General features: G+C 45.0%; 1 protein-coding gene, 1 long non-coding RNA gene and 1 other non-coding gene across 8 annotated transcripts in view; 1 reads left to right on the plus strand and 2 right to left on the minus strand.

Moving 5' to 3' along the window:
• Positions 1 to 155: 155 nt before the first annotated feature.
• Positions 156 to 12,284, minus strand: LOC131406087 (uncharacterized). 4 transcript variants are annotated; one of them, XR_009220052.1, is made up of 4 exons: positions 11,947 to 12,284; positions 9,219 to 9,370; positions 6,738 to 8,840; positions 156 to 6,120 (listed from the first exon to the last, which is right to left on the minus strand). It is a non-coding gene; the product is annotated as an uncharacterized LOC131406087 (long non-coding RNA). The 4 variants fall into 4 exon arrangements; XR_009220054.1 differs by having other exon boundaries at positions 7,321 to 8,840; positions 11,947 to 12,278; XR_009220053.1 differs by having other exon boundaries at positions 156 to 8,840; positions 11,847 to 12,281.
• LOC131406631 (U6 spliceosomal RNA) lies at positions 8,520 to 8,626 on the minus strand. Its single transcript, XR_009220264.1, has one exon. It is a non-coding gene; the product is annotated as a U6 spliceosomal RNA (small nuclear RNA).
• A 117-nt stretch (positions 12,285 to 12,401) lies between the features above and the next one.
• Positions 12,402 to 12,986, plus strand: part of MAPK6 (mitogen-activated protein kinase 6) — a 35,934-nt gene continuing 35,349 nt past the window's right edge. Inside the window, exon 1 of one of the 3 annotated variants that reach the window (XM_058541591.1) lies at positions 12,402 to 12,552. The gene's annotated coding sequence lies outside the window, so the exon portion shown is untranslated. Of the gene's footprint in view, positions 12,567 to 12,986 lie in introns of all 3 variants that reach the window. The other 2 variants (XM_058541588.1, XM_058541587.1) reach the window with 2 other exon arrangements.

The following is a 12,986-nucleotide window of genomic DNA, read 5'->3' on the forward strand; positions in this document are numbered from 1 at the left end:
AGCAACGAAGTGTAAAAAGAATGATGGAGATATGTCAAAAGGATTAAGCATTTGAAGGGGCTCTCACTGGCCAAATGTGGAACAGTTTGAGTGTCAAAATAATGACAGTAATGGACTATAATCCATTGAATAAAATAGGAATTCCTTAGCCAATATGGATGTAAATAAATGGAAGAATAAATAGGAAATTTGATGAAGAATGGGATATTTACATAGCTTCAAAGTATTTCCCCAAAGTATTTAATTACAAGCAGGAAAAAGAGTAACTTTGCAGTGGAGAAGCCTGGCAGACACCACCTTAATCAAGTGAACATCACCACTGATGGGACAAATTGAAGTCATGTGCCACCTGATTGGATGCAATGAGAAGAACATGGCGTCACTTCTCTAATAGTTCTGCCAAAGATGCATAACCTGAATCTAATCATGAAAAAACCTCAGACAAACCCAAATTGAGGGACATTCTACAAAAATAAGTGGCCTGTAATCTTAAAGAGTGTCAAGGTCATGAAAGTAAAGGAAAAACTAGGGAACCATTCAAGATTGAAGAAGACTGAAGAGACAACTAAATATGATGCATAATTTCTGGACAGGATCCTTTTACTATAAGAAGGACATTATTGGGACCATTGACAAAATCTGAATGGGATCTGAGGATTAGATACTAACATATCAATGTAAATTCCTGATTTTGATATTTGTACTGGGGTTATCTGGATGAATGTTCTCATTAGTAAGAAATACACACTAATGTATTTGGGATGATGGGGCATTTCATCTCCACAGCTTAGGCTCTGCAGGAAGAAGATTCTGAGTCAGAGTTTAGTGTCCAGGATGTTTATTAGGAAGTGCCTTTGGGGTCAACACCTGTGGAAGGGAAGAGAAGGAAGCAGGCTTAGACAGAAGGAAACAACAAGCTGCATGTAAGGAAGGCCCAGCAGCCTCAAGTGACCCCATGAGGAGCTCTGGAGCTGAAATGGCCCTTCAGCATTGTCCCAAACCAGGCTGAAATGGCTGGGCTTTAAAACTATGCCTTGATTGGTCATTGGATGTGGGCTGCTCCCCAAAGGGCATGAGCTTTGATGAGGCGCTCTCTGCGGCTGTAGGAGCTGATAACTGAAGGCTATCTGCTGACAGTACTCCAAGCAGCTGAGAGAAGAAGTCCTTCTGCAAAGGGAAATCTCTGTGGCTCATCTCTATGTTCATTCCCTTTGCTGGTCTTGGATCCATGTCTTTGTATATGTTGACTAGCAGCTTCTCCGGGTTTCTGATGAGCCCCTCCTCTTGGGGAAGCTTAAAAGAGGAACGTCTGTAGGACAAACTACAGCCTCTTCTGCTGCAGCTGGTCTTGGGGCTGCAAAGGAAACTGACAGCCTCCCTCCTCGATCATCCTTTCTAAATTCCTCTTATTCTCAGCTACCATTTCTCCTGGCCTCAGGGTCTTACCCGGGAGCATGATCTAGATTCTTATCCCAGAGAGGTCTGAGTTTCTGGTCACCATGTCCTCACTGCATTATCCATTTACCATTGCAACTGGGCAAGGGAACACAAAAAGCATCCAAGTTGGTCGTCTGGGTGCTGAAACATCCCTCCCTACCCTGAGTGGATAACAGCAGACCTAACTCCTTCTGATGAGCAGGGTTAATACTTCCGCCAAGATTGTTCCTCTACCTCCACCCCACTTGTCCCTGGATGCTAGGAGCCCAGAGCGCCCAGGCAGCAGTTCTAGCTAGTAATTCAAAGGGACTTGGCTGTATCCTCTGGTGGAAATATTCTCCTTTTAAGAACCAAGCCCTCTAACTCTGCAGAGTCCGGAACAGCAGGAATGGGAAGCATAAATTCCCCAAGGGGTCATCGGGAGTGATGATAAGCAGGATCACTCCTACTTCCATATTTTGCTTCTCAGACCCATGTATTCTTTCTGTTGGGGACACAGCACCATAGACAGATCTTTGATGCAATGTGTTTAATGTATCCCAGAGGATGGCACTCACAGAGCACTGCATCTGAGCTAACACTTCAGCTCTGCCTTCAGCAAGGCATTCCAATGCCCTGTCAGGCCAGGTGCTTTAGGGTGCTGCAGTAAGTGGTAGGACCAGCAGATGCCATTGTCATGGGTCCACTCTCACACCTTTTTTGCTGTAAATTGGGTCCCCTAGTCTGATGCAATGTTATGTGAGGTCCCCTGCTGGTGGACCAAACATTGTACAACCCCAGGGGGAGGTCTGAAGGTAAGACACTTAAACTCTTACTCAGAATATGTGTCCATTTCTACCTGAATGAATCATCACTGGCCCTTTCAGGGCAGAAGGATTCCAAAGTAGTCAACTTGTGGAAGATGAGGAATGGTGCCATACCAGGAGCTCAGCACTGATCTCCTTTGCTGTCAGGTGGACATTTGGCAGTGGCAATAACTAGATCAGTCCTGATAAATGGGAATCCATGCTATTGTTTCTGGAATAGCCTCAATCTCTGCCACCACGGCCACTTCCTTCATGTATCCATTGTGCCAGTGATGGTGTGGTCAGTGACAGAGGTGGAGACAACTGGCTGAGTCACGTTATATGTGAGGGCTTTACATCTGCCATTTTGCTTTCTTTTCTATATGCCATGTCTCTTTTGTTCCTCTATGCCTCTACTGTTGCCTTCTTTTGTGTTAAAAAGATATTTTCCAATGTATTATTTTAATTCCCTTGTCATTTCTTTTACTATATATATTTTTTGAGTTATTTTCTTACTGGTTGCCCTGGGGATGACAATTAACATCTTAGTTTACAACAATCTAGTTCAGATTAATACCAACTTAATTTCAACAGTATACAAAAGCTTTGCTCCCAAATAGTTGCATTCCCTTCACCCTCTGTTTTCTTTTGCTTATACAGACTGAGTAGTACCCTTATTGGCTATCCAGCTATTTTTCAGTAGGTGACACCATGTTTTATTAACTATCTCCATAACTCTCTGCAGGTTATGTGCCCCTGGTTGCCACTTTGATCTTGCCACTCATCATAATTGCGTCCACATGGTTTCTGACGGTTGCGTGATGCCATCTGGCTCAATTATCTTTGGGTTGTATTATCTCCATTGCTAATAAGGAGCTCAGTTTTATAGCAGCATCTCCTACCATCAGTCTGGCCTGCAAAAGAGAGCCACCACTGAACTTCATAATGATTCTGGTGCCCCTTCTTCAACACATTCTTTGTTGCTTTGGTAGATGGTGTGTCCTCCAGATCCTCCCGTGGAACAGTCCCCAGCTGGGTTATGCTGTCACTTAACCCTAACCATAGATTTAGTAGACAGGAGGGTAGGTGGGGGCAGATCCTGAGGGGGTCACATGTTGTTTTGTAGGGAGAGGCCTTGTCTCAAGCAAAGGGAGTGTGTAGCTCTTGGTAGGAAAATGTGGCTCACTTCTGCAGGCTCAGAGGGTCAACAGACATCTGGGAATTCAGGATTTTGGGGGCAACTCAGATGTCCCCATCCCATGTGTCAGGGTCTCTAACCACAGCCCTGTCCTTGGCATAGGAGACCTAGTTTAGTTAGTAGTTTAACCTTCTCTGGAGCTTGGCTACACCGATGATTTAGTTCGGTCTGGTCCTCAGCTTTCTCTGCCCTCCCGCTGCAGGTTATGAAAGCCTCTTTACATGCTATCAAAGAGACCCTCTGGCTTTCACACTTGGCTTTCAGTTGCCTGCTAGTCCCTCTCTCAGCTTTCTGTTTTCTTTTCCTAGAGCTTCAACAGAGCTAAGCAATAACCATCCTATCCCATTGTCCTTATAGTTACTATTTCCTCCAAATATTGCACCAGCTGATACATGTTTTCACCAGTATACCATTCCAATTCACCACTGGTCAAGGTTTTAATAACTGTACTGCCACCTTGTGCCAAGGACTGTCTGTGCTCCATCTGTCACTGAGACGAGGTCCTCTTACCAGCTGGGTGGTGAGTGATCAGCTCCAAAACCCCATCTTATCATCTGCTTTCTCAGACCTCTCTGGGCTCCAACTGTGGCAGTTTGGGTGTTCCAGGAAGCAGACTCTGTGACAGACCTTAGTGTTCAGGATAATTATTAGGGAGAGCTCTTGGGATCAACATCTGTGGAAGGGGTGGAAAGAAAACAAGCTTGGGCAGAGGGAGAAGTTGATCTGAGATGCAGGCTGATAAAGCCTCAGCTAACCCCACTGGGAGCTCTTGAGTGGAAATAGCCCATTGAAGTTGTCCTGCACAAGGCTGAAATAGCCGGGCCTTTCTATCCTTGCCTTGATCCGCCATTGAATTTGGGCCACCCAGGAAAGGGGCATCTCCTTGGACAAGGTGGCTGTCTGCCAATGAGGCAAACCCTGAAGGAAATGACAGCTGACAGCTGTGTGCTGACCACAGTCCCCACAGCTGGGCAACAAGTCCTTCTTTGAAGGGCATCAGGTCAATGCATCTCAATGTCCACCACAGGTATCATGTCAGCAACTCACTCTCAAATCATTCAGGTAAAAAAAAAAAGTTCATTATGCTATGTGTGCAACTTTTCCGTAAGTTTGAAACACTTTCAACATTAAAAAAACTTAAAAAAATATACTTACATAAATTAAATGTGATTAAGGACATACCTAAAAAAAGAGCCACTTGTTGCTGATACAAGGAAAGAATGATGTTGAAAGACAAAAATTCCTTTGAATGAGTAAAATACAGATCACCAGAAGAATTAGTGACAAGGCAAGTTGAGGCTTCATCCTTGCTGACACAACATACTTCAGAATAGGGCAAGAACAGAAAATGCCTATTTCATCACAGTTAGACTGGCCTTTAATTTCACCTCACCTCTTCTGAGTAGGTAAAGTCTTTTCTGGATTATCTTTAATAGTTACTGTGTCCTATCTCCCTCCTCCTTTTGTTCCTTTCCTCTCCAAGGCCATCATGGAACTTGCAATGTGGAGATGTGAGTCTCGGCTCAGCTTCTCCATACTGGGATGAAGATTATTTTTAGGATTACTCTCTGAGTCACAGAAGGAGGAGGGAACGAACCATTTTAATCTCTTCCTTTTCCCTCCTTCATAACCTGCTGTACAGCTAAATCATTTTAAAAAATTGTCCTTTTCCCTCTTCCCCAAGAATCGTTTGCCTTTTACTTTTCCTTTGGAAACAGTGTCTATAAACCTTCATCACAGGCTTTTAAACACAGAAGTTTTTCTTTGCTGAATGGACCACAGGCTAAATTAAAGGAGATTGCCTTAAGCTGCTTTCATGTAAGTAAATCTATTTATTATAATACTGCTTGTTGGGCTCTGAGAGGTTGTATACAGTTACTCCTCATCCCCTTCTCACCGTCCTCTCAGCTGTGCCCTGCTCCGGCCCTTCCCTTCTGTCTCTCCTAGGCTAAGGGTAGAAGGCACTCCTGCTTTCTGTGGGGAGATGCAGGCAGAGATGGTGTTCTGGTCTTCTATCTTTGCAGCCACATGCTTGAGCATGTCTCATGCTTCACTATTTGACTGCATTTCTTTGAGGGATAAATAAGCATGGAAAGAATGAATGCTACATTTTTGAAAAAGTTCCTACCAATGTAGATATTAAACATTGAAAAAAGCCCTACCCAAATAAATTACCAAGAAAGTGGGGAGAAAGTTCTATCTTGGGTAAAGTGGGCACTTAAAGAATACCTATGGAATGAACTGAATGAAAGAAGAGAGCTGGCTTAAGGAAACCGTGGTTTAAAGAGGCAAGCCTCTGGATGGAAATATTAATAACATCCCTTATTTACACAGTCCTTTAGCATTTTCAGAGTGCTTTCACACACATTATCTCACGTAATCCTCAGAATAACCCTGCAAGGGAGGTGAGGCAGGTGTTATTTATACCATTTTAGAGATAAAATTAAATGACTTGCCTGGACTCGAACAACTAGTAAGTGTCAGAACTGGGGCCAGTACCCAGGGCTGCTGACTACTCTTGGTGCCAGGATACCAGATGGATTCTTCCGATTCCAGAGAGGAGCCCTCAAGGATTCCTGCTGGGGGACTTGTCTTATTTAAAACTTTCATGGACTGTCTGAAAGCAGGCTCATATAAGAAAAGTCACTGGGCTGAGATGTCCTTAAGCTCTCCAGAGTAGTAAACACCAAGCAGATGGATCTAAATTGAAAAAAAGATAAATTGCACAAAGTGATGTGAGTGGCCAGAAGTATGGCAAATGAGTTTCATTCTGTACTGATTTTGGATAACGCATTTAGGCTTGTTAGTCTGAAGTACACTTAAAAGAAGATGAGCTTGGAGCTACGTTTTATTTCAAGAAAGAGAACCACGAGTTGTTGACTGTTTCCTAAAGTCAAGTAACAATAAAATGCTAGGCCTCATTGCTAAGAATGTGGAAAACAAAACTGAAAGCATTGTTTTGTGCTACATTCAACAAAATGGTAATGAACTATACATGGAGTCCTGCATCTAATTCTGCCCCGAAACCTTAAAAAAAAGAGCCTAGGAGATACACCAGGTCACAGAAAAGGGCAACTAAAATAATCAAATAGATTCCCTAAGAAGAAAGTTGCTCTAAAAACAGGATTAAGTAAGTGGATATTTGGATGAAATCCTCATTCACCTTTCCGAAATTTATGTCATAGAGGGCAATTACAATATTCAAAAACACTTCATTTTCAACATTTATTGAGAGAATATTATATTCAGCACTATGCTCAACACTAGAGTTTATAATGAACAAAACACAGAAGTTGACAATCATTGTCAGAGGATACCAGACAGGATGAATCTTTAGCCCAACTCAGCACAGCTTTTCTTGTGTTCTTAATGGATTGGAATCTGGTTTAAGGTGCAGTCTCTTGGGTTTGTTTGGTGTGTGCTGGTTGCCAGAGACCAATCATCCCTGATGAACCAGCAATCAAGTTCTTCAAGTAGCGAATCTGAAGGACTGGACTCTTCATACCACCCAGAGGATAAAGTGAGGTTATTAGTATTAGTAACCTTCTCATTAACGTTTAGTTGTTTATCTGGAACTTACAGATACCATCATTCTCTGTGGTCTCAGCATTTCTGAGAAGGTACAGAAAAGTACAGGAAAGGTACAGAAAGTCCCTGTATGACTGAGTTATGTTCCCAAAAGTTGATTTCTAATTTAGTTGTTTGAAACTGAAAATGCATTTTCCCCAGAGAAACAAGGTGACAAACACTGGTTAGGTCCTCAGGCCAACTTGTAGAAGCCCATTTAGCCCACATATAGCTGACTGTGAGAGGATGAGAACTGTGACCCACAACATTATTTCCACGGGAAAACGTGCCCCAGCAGTGGAACAAGGCCTTCCTTCCTCCCCCACTTCCTACCTCCACCAGCATGGAAGCCAGCGTTTACTACAGGAAATGCAGTTGCCACGTGTGGGCGGCTGGGCTCTGCAGCAGCCTTGGATGCCTTATCCACCAGCACAGATAATTCTTTGCCTCTCCTGCTTCAAGTTAGAGAAGACCTTGGACGTTATCACCTCCTTGCTGACTCCTTTTCTCCCCAGCAGTTCCTTTCATAGCATCCCTGACAGGTGGCCGTTGTTTTCGGATTGAATGTTTCCATTGATGTAGAGCTCACTTCACCAGGAAGTCCTGTCCACTGTGGCTCAGTTCCAATATCCAAAACTGTCCTTTCTTATGCTGAGCCAAAATGTTCCTCTCGGTAACAGCCTTCTCCATGGCCTTAGATCTGAACTCCAGAGGAACATGGAAAAAATATACTCTCTCCTCTGCATAGCAACCTTTAGCAAATCTCTTTTCTGCAGGTTAAGCAGACCCAATTCCCTCTTCTTTTCTTCAGAGAACATGGTTTTCACACTCTTCAGATGTCTCTTCCTAATGAATTCTAATTTGCTATGTGTGATATCTCTTTTTATGTGGTGTCTATCTTTGAACACATAAGTTCAGAAATCCTGAGCTGAATAGCACAGGTCTGGTACTGCTGTGACTTCAACGCTGTTTTCCATTAACACAGTTTACATTATACTAGTTTTCTGGTGGCTGCTCACACTGCATGAATATCTGTAACTTATTGTTACATTATCATGTCAAGCCAAGTCTCCCAAATCCTGGCCATCTTCAAATGATTTTTCTGAAAAACAATACTATATTTTATATATATTGCAGTCAAAAGTCATCTCTTTTTAAACAATGATTTTGAATAATTATTGTCATCTATCATATTCTGATCTGAGTTCTGCACCTTCCTTACATTTGCTAAGTATCAACTCAAAACATTGATAAAAATATTACTCAGGACTGGACAAAAGGGGAAAAATCTGTATAGCTTGTGTTAAGAACTCAAGGCCTCCAGATTAGTGTCACTCCATTAATCAGCACTGTTTGAATCAACCTTTCTTTGCAATAATCTCAAATCGTATCTCTTCATCTTATCCACAAAGGTGTCTTTATTTTTTATTTTTTATTTTTTGTTTATTGCAGTAACACTGGTTTATAACATTGTATAAATTTCAGGTGTACATCATTATACTTCTATTTCTGCATAGATTACACCATATTCAAAAAATATGGAACGCTTCACGAATTTGCGTGTCATCCTTGCGCAGGGGCCATGCTAATCTTCTCTGTATCGTTCCAATTTTAGCATATGTGCTGCCGAAGTGAGCACCACAAAGGTATCTTGACTTTTTGAAATGAGCAACATCTTGGGGCAGCGTGGTGGCATAGTAGTTAAGTTCGAGCACTCCGCTTCGGCTGTCCAGGGTTCACGGGTTTGGATCCTGGGCGTGGACCTACACACCGCTCATCAGCCGTGCTGTGGCGGTGTCCCATATACAAAATAGAGGAAGATTTGCACAGACGCTAGCTCAGGGACAATCTTCCTCACTAAAAAAAAAAAAAAAAAAAAGAGATGACCAACATCTTTGTTCAGTAATGCAATAATCCTATCAAGAAAGAAAGAGGTATTTCTTTGTAATGACTTACTTGGAAAGAATCTGTGATGACTCCTGTTAACTGTTACATTTTCCCTAATACACTGTTTTCAATGATTTCTATTAGAAAATTTCCAGGGATTGGCATCAAGCTTAGTGGTCTATATTTCTAAAATCTATTTTTTCCTTCCATCTTGAAAATCATGATATTGGTAGTTTATCTTCATAGAAAGATGGTAACTAAATTGTAAAAAGATAAAACAAGTAGCCTAAGGAGAGAATTTAAACTCAAACAGGCAACAAGGGAGCAACTGGGTGACCCAAGACTTATCCCTCACTCATCTAAGCATTCACCAAGTCCAGCTGATTCTGCTCCACGAATACTGCTTGTATTGTCAAACTCTTTCTGTGTCCACCAGAGACGCATTCTCTCTCTCTCTCTCATGCTTAAACCAGAGTTTGGATTGGGTTTTCTGTCGCTGTAACAGAAAGAATTCTGACTTACACAGGAAAGAGTGGCTCCTTAAAGGACGTCAGAGTATTGTTACCAGAATAAGGCAGATTGGATGCAGGGCAGACAAAACAATGGATTCTCCTACCCTCTCTCTGTCTCCAATTTCTTGCTCATCTAACCTATCTTCCCATCCATGCCAGAACTATTGTTCTAAAATACTAGTTGTATCATCTAAATTCCTCTGCCTTTAGCATCAACCTAAAAGTTTTGGCATCCAATCAAGGCCTTCTAAATCTGGTGCTAACTTGTGTTCATTCCCCCAGCCCTGTCAAACTACTCCCATTTTCCAAAGTGTGCCTGGCATATTCATGCCTTTGTATATATTTTTTTTTCATAATTTTTATTTATTTATTTTTTCCCCAAAGCCACAGTAGATAGTTGTATGTCACAGCTGCACATTCTTCTAGTTGCTGTATGTGAGACACCGCCTCAGTATGGCCGGAGAAGCGGCGCGTCGGTGCGCGCCCGGGATCCGAACCCGGGCCACCAGCAGTGGAGCGCGCGCACCTAACCGCCAAGCCATGGGGCCGGCCCCATGTCTTTGTATATTCTGCTCTCTCACCAGAAATGTCTTTTTCCTGATACTTCCTGATGGAATCAAGCCCAGCTCAAATACTCTTTCTTCCATTTGAACCTTTCCCACCATCCCCAGTCCTCCTCCATTGTTCCTGCCATCGTAGCTAACAAGAGCAGGTAATTTGCATCTCTGCTCAGGAAGCACTCATCTCACATTGCCTCACGGTGTGCTTACCTGTTTCTCTCCTGCATTCCTCCACTACAACAGTGGCTTTCAAACTCTTCTACCAATAGCAAAGCTCATGGCAAATGAGGAATAAATAGAAATACTTTTACACTGTGATCTAATTGGCACATTTATATATATCTTATATTTCATCAATTTTAAGAAGTACTTCCTCCATTTTAATCTCTCTGAAATCAAGATGTAGCAATAGTGTATCATATTTTGAGAGTTTTCACTTTCTTAATAGTACATAAAATAATGGCATGTCAAAGTTGATTTTAGATTTGTTGAAAAATGGCATATAACTGAAACAAAAGTTTCACAAAACAGTGTGTACTCTTTGTTATGGCCAATGCTCTCTAGTTTTTTGCTCTATTTCATTAGGAAAAAATGCAGGTCATAATCTACCAAAATGAGTTCACTACTCATTAATGGATCATAACCTACAGTTTGAAAGACTACTGAGAACTATTTACAGCCATACAATAGGATTAAAAACTAAAATCGACTGCATTAACATGACTGTACAACTCCACTGTCTGCATAAACATGACTTTAATTCCAAGAAGGTCTTGCTCAAGAAGATGAAGTTGCAAATAACTTAATTCCAGCTTCAAGAACTTCCTCAAAGTCCATTTATCTGAACAACAGACTACTGGCTGACCTACCATGCATCAGCGTTAACAGCCACCTCCCCAACAAGATTACTCTATTGGGCTTATCAAACAACTGTGTACTCTTCTAGGCTTGCTTCAAAACTCTCCCCTCCCTGTGTCCACTCATCCTAAACTACTATATCACAAATTTAGCCCAATCTCAACCATGCTCTTTCATTGAAAGACCTGTCTTAAACCCGATCCCCTGAATCTTTTAACTATCCTACCCTTGACCTTTCTCTTTGAGACACCTAAGACTCTGTCAACATAGTGGTCTCTCCTACTGCTGTAAGCAATATACGCGGCTTTGCTTGATCTACAGGTTATTTTGGTGGTATCTGCTGGACCTGTGCTTGTTATTTATTCTCCTCCCCCTCCTCCTGGGTGATCAAACATTGATGGATGGGGGAGAAAAGGTGTCTTAGGAATCTGAGAGGAGCCTAGAGCAGGGCAGTAGGGATGTACAGTGGTCACAGGTAAGGAGATCTTGATCTCCTCTGCATCCACAAATTTGAAATTTTGGGGTTGGAACATGCCTCTCCTTTCTCTTAGGTTTATCTACTCACCATCTCCTCTTCACACCTGGTACTGATGTATTGTTTTAAATCTAAAAAATACAAAACATTCAAGCTCCACCCCAACCACTTAACTTCAAGCCACTACCGTGGTCTTTGAAGTGGCCTTTTCTTCGCTTGAAGCTTCAAGATGTGCATAATAATGGATAAGGGGCTGCCAAACGTTTGGTTCTCATCAGGAATGGTGATTAAGTCATTGGAAAAGAAATGTTTTCCTGAGTCTCTAATTTCATAAACACCTACATAAATTTAGACTCAATAAACCATGATAAATAAAATAAGTTTGCTTTTCATCCGAGTGGCCCTAGAAGGCACCCATCTACGTTTCCCACTACACTTCACAGTACAACCCTTCCCAGATTCTACGCTCAGGTCAAATTGGCCTAGTCCCAGTTCCTGCAACAAACCAGGTGCTCTCCTCTGTCTTTGCTCACACTGCGGCCTCCGCAGGAACACCCTCCCCCTCACCTCCTCTGGTTATGTCGGCTCCTGCTGATCCAGCCGAAAGGTCACCCGTGGCGACCTCACTTAGAAGCCTCCCTCCATACCCTCGGGCAGAGTTAATGACCTTCTTAGCACTTGGCCTCTAACGCGTCTGCCTAGTAGTCGGCTATTGCCTTCTAGCCAATCCATCTTCAGGTCCAGCCTCTTGTTCCCGGCCCATTTCCGGGGACAGGGACGAAGGCCTATTCGTCTTGGATTGCCAGCGTCTTGCACGTAGTAGGTGCGCAGGAAACGCTCGCGAGGAGTTCGGGCACTGCGCTCTAGCCCTGGGGCAGGAAGCAGAGCAGGGCAGGCCCGTCTACCCAACCCCCTGCGGCCCCCGGCCCAGCGACCAGAGGCGGCGCACGAGCCCGCGTGCCTCTCCCGCCGCCCCCGCGGCACGCGGAGCCCAGTCACAGGCTTTGGAAATTCCGGCGCGTGCTGGCGCGCGGGACCGGGCCGGGCGGGGGCGGGGGAACCCGTGGAGTGAGCCTGTGACGTGAGGGGGCGTGGCCCAGGAGGCCCCGCCCCATCTCCCTCGCCCTCTCTCTCGGGTCGGGGTTACATGGCGGCGACTGCGGCAAAGCGAGAGCCTCGGAGACGCCGCTGCCGTCAGCACAGCCGGAGATCTGAGCCGACACTGGGGGCTGTCCGCGGGCCCCGCACTCCCTCGATGAGTCGGAGAAGTCCCGTGAGTGTGTGTGTGTACGTGTGCGGGGCGCGCCGGCGGGGCGGCTCGGGAGGGCGCCGCGGCGGGCCCGGCGGCGGCGGAGCCGGCTCCCTCCTCCATTGTGTGTGACCCTCCGCCGGCTGCCGCTCAACAAAGGCGCTTTTGTTCCGTCTCCCGCCCGCCCCCTGCCCGCCCGCCGGCCTGCCTGCCTGCCCGCTCGGGCCTGGCCGGCGCGGGCCGGCGGGCGGCGGGCCGGGGTCCCCGCGTGGGGCCGGCGGAGCGGCCGGCGCGCCCCTCCCACCCGGCACGCCCCTCGCCGGCCGCCCGGCCCGGCCGCGCCCGCCGACCCCGGGGCCCCCATGCCGGCCGCCGCCCGCCGGCCCGCGCCCGGCTCCACGGGTTCGAAGCCGGGCCGGGCCGGCGGGCGAGGGGCCGCGGCCGGGAGGGGCGGCCCG

The sequence above is a fragment of the Diceros bicornis genome, chromosome 5 (assembly GCF_020826845.1).
Source record: "Diceros bicornis minor isolate mBicDic1 chromosome 5, mDicBic1.mat.cur, whole genome shotgun sequence".
NCBI lineage: Eukaryota > Metazoa > Chordata > Mammalia > Perissodactyla > Rhinocerotidae > Diceros > Diceros bicornis.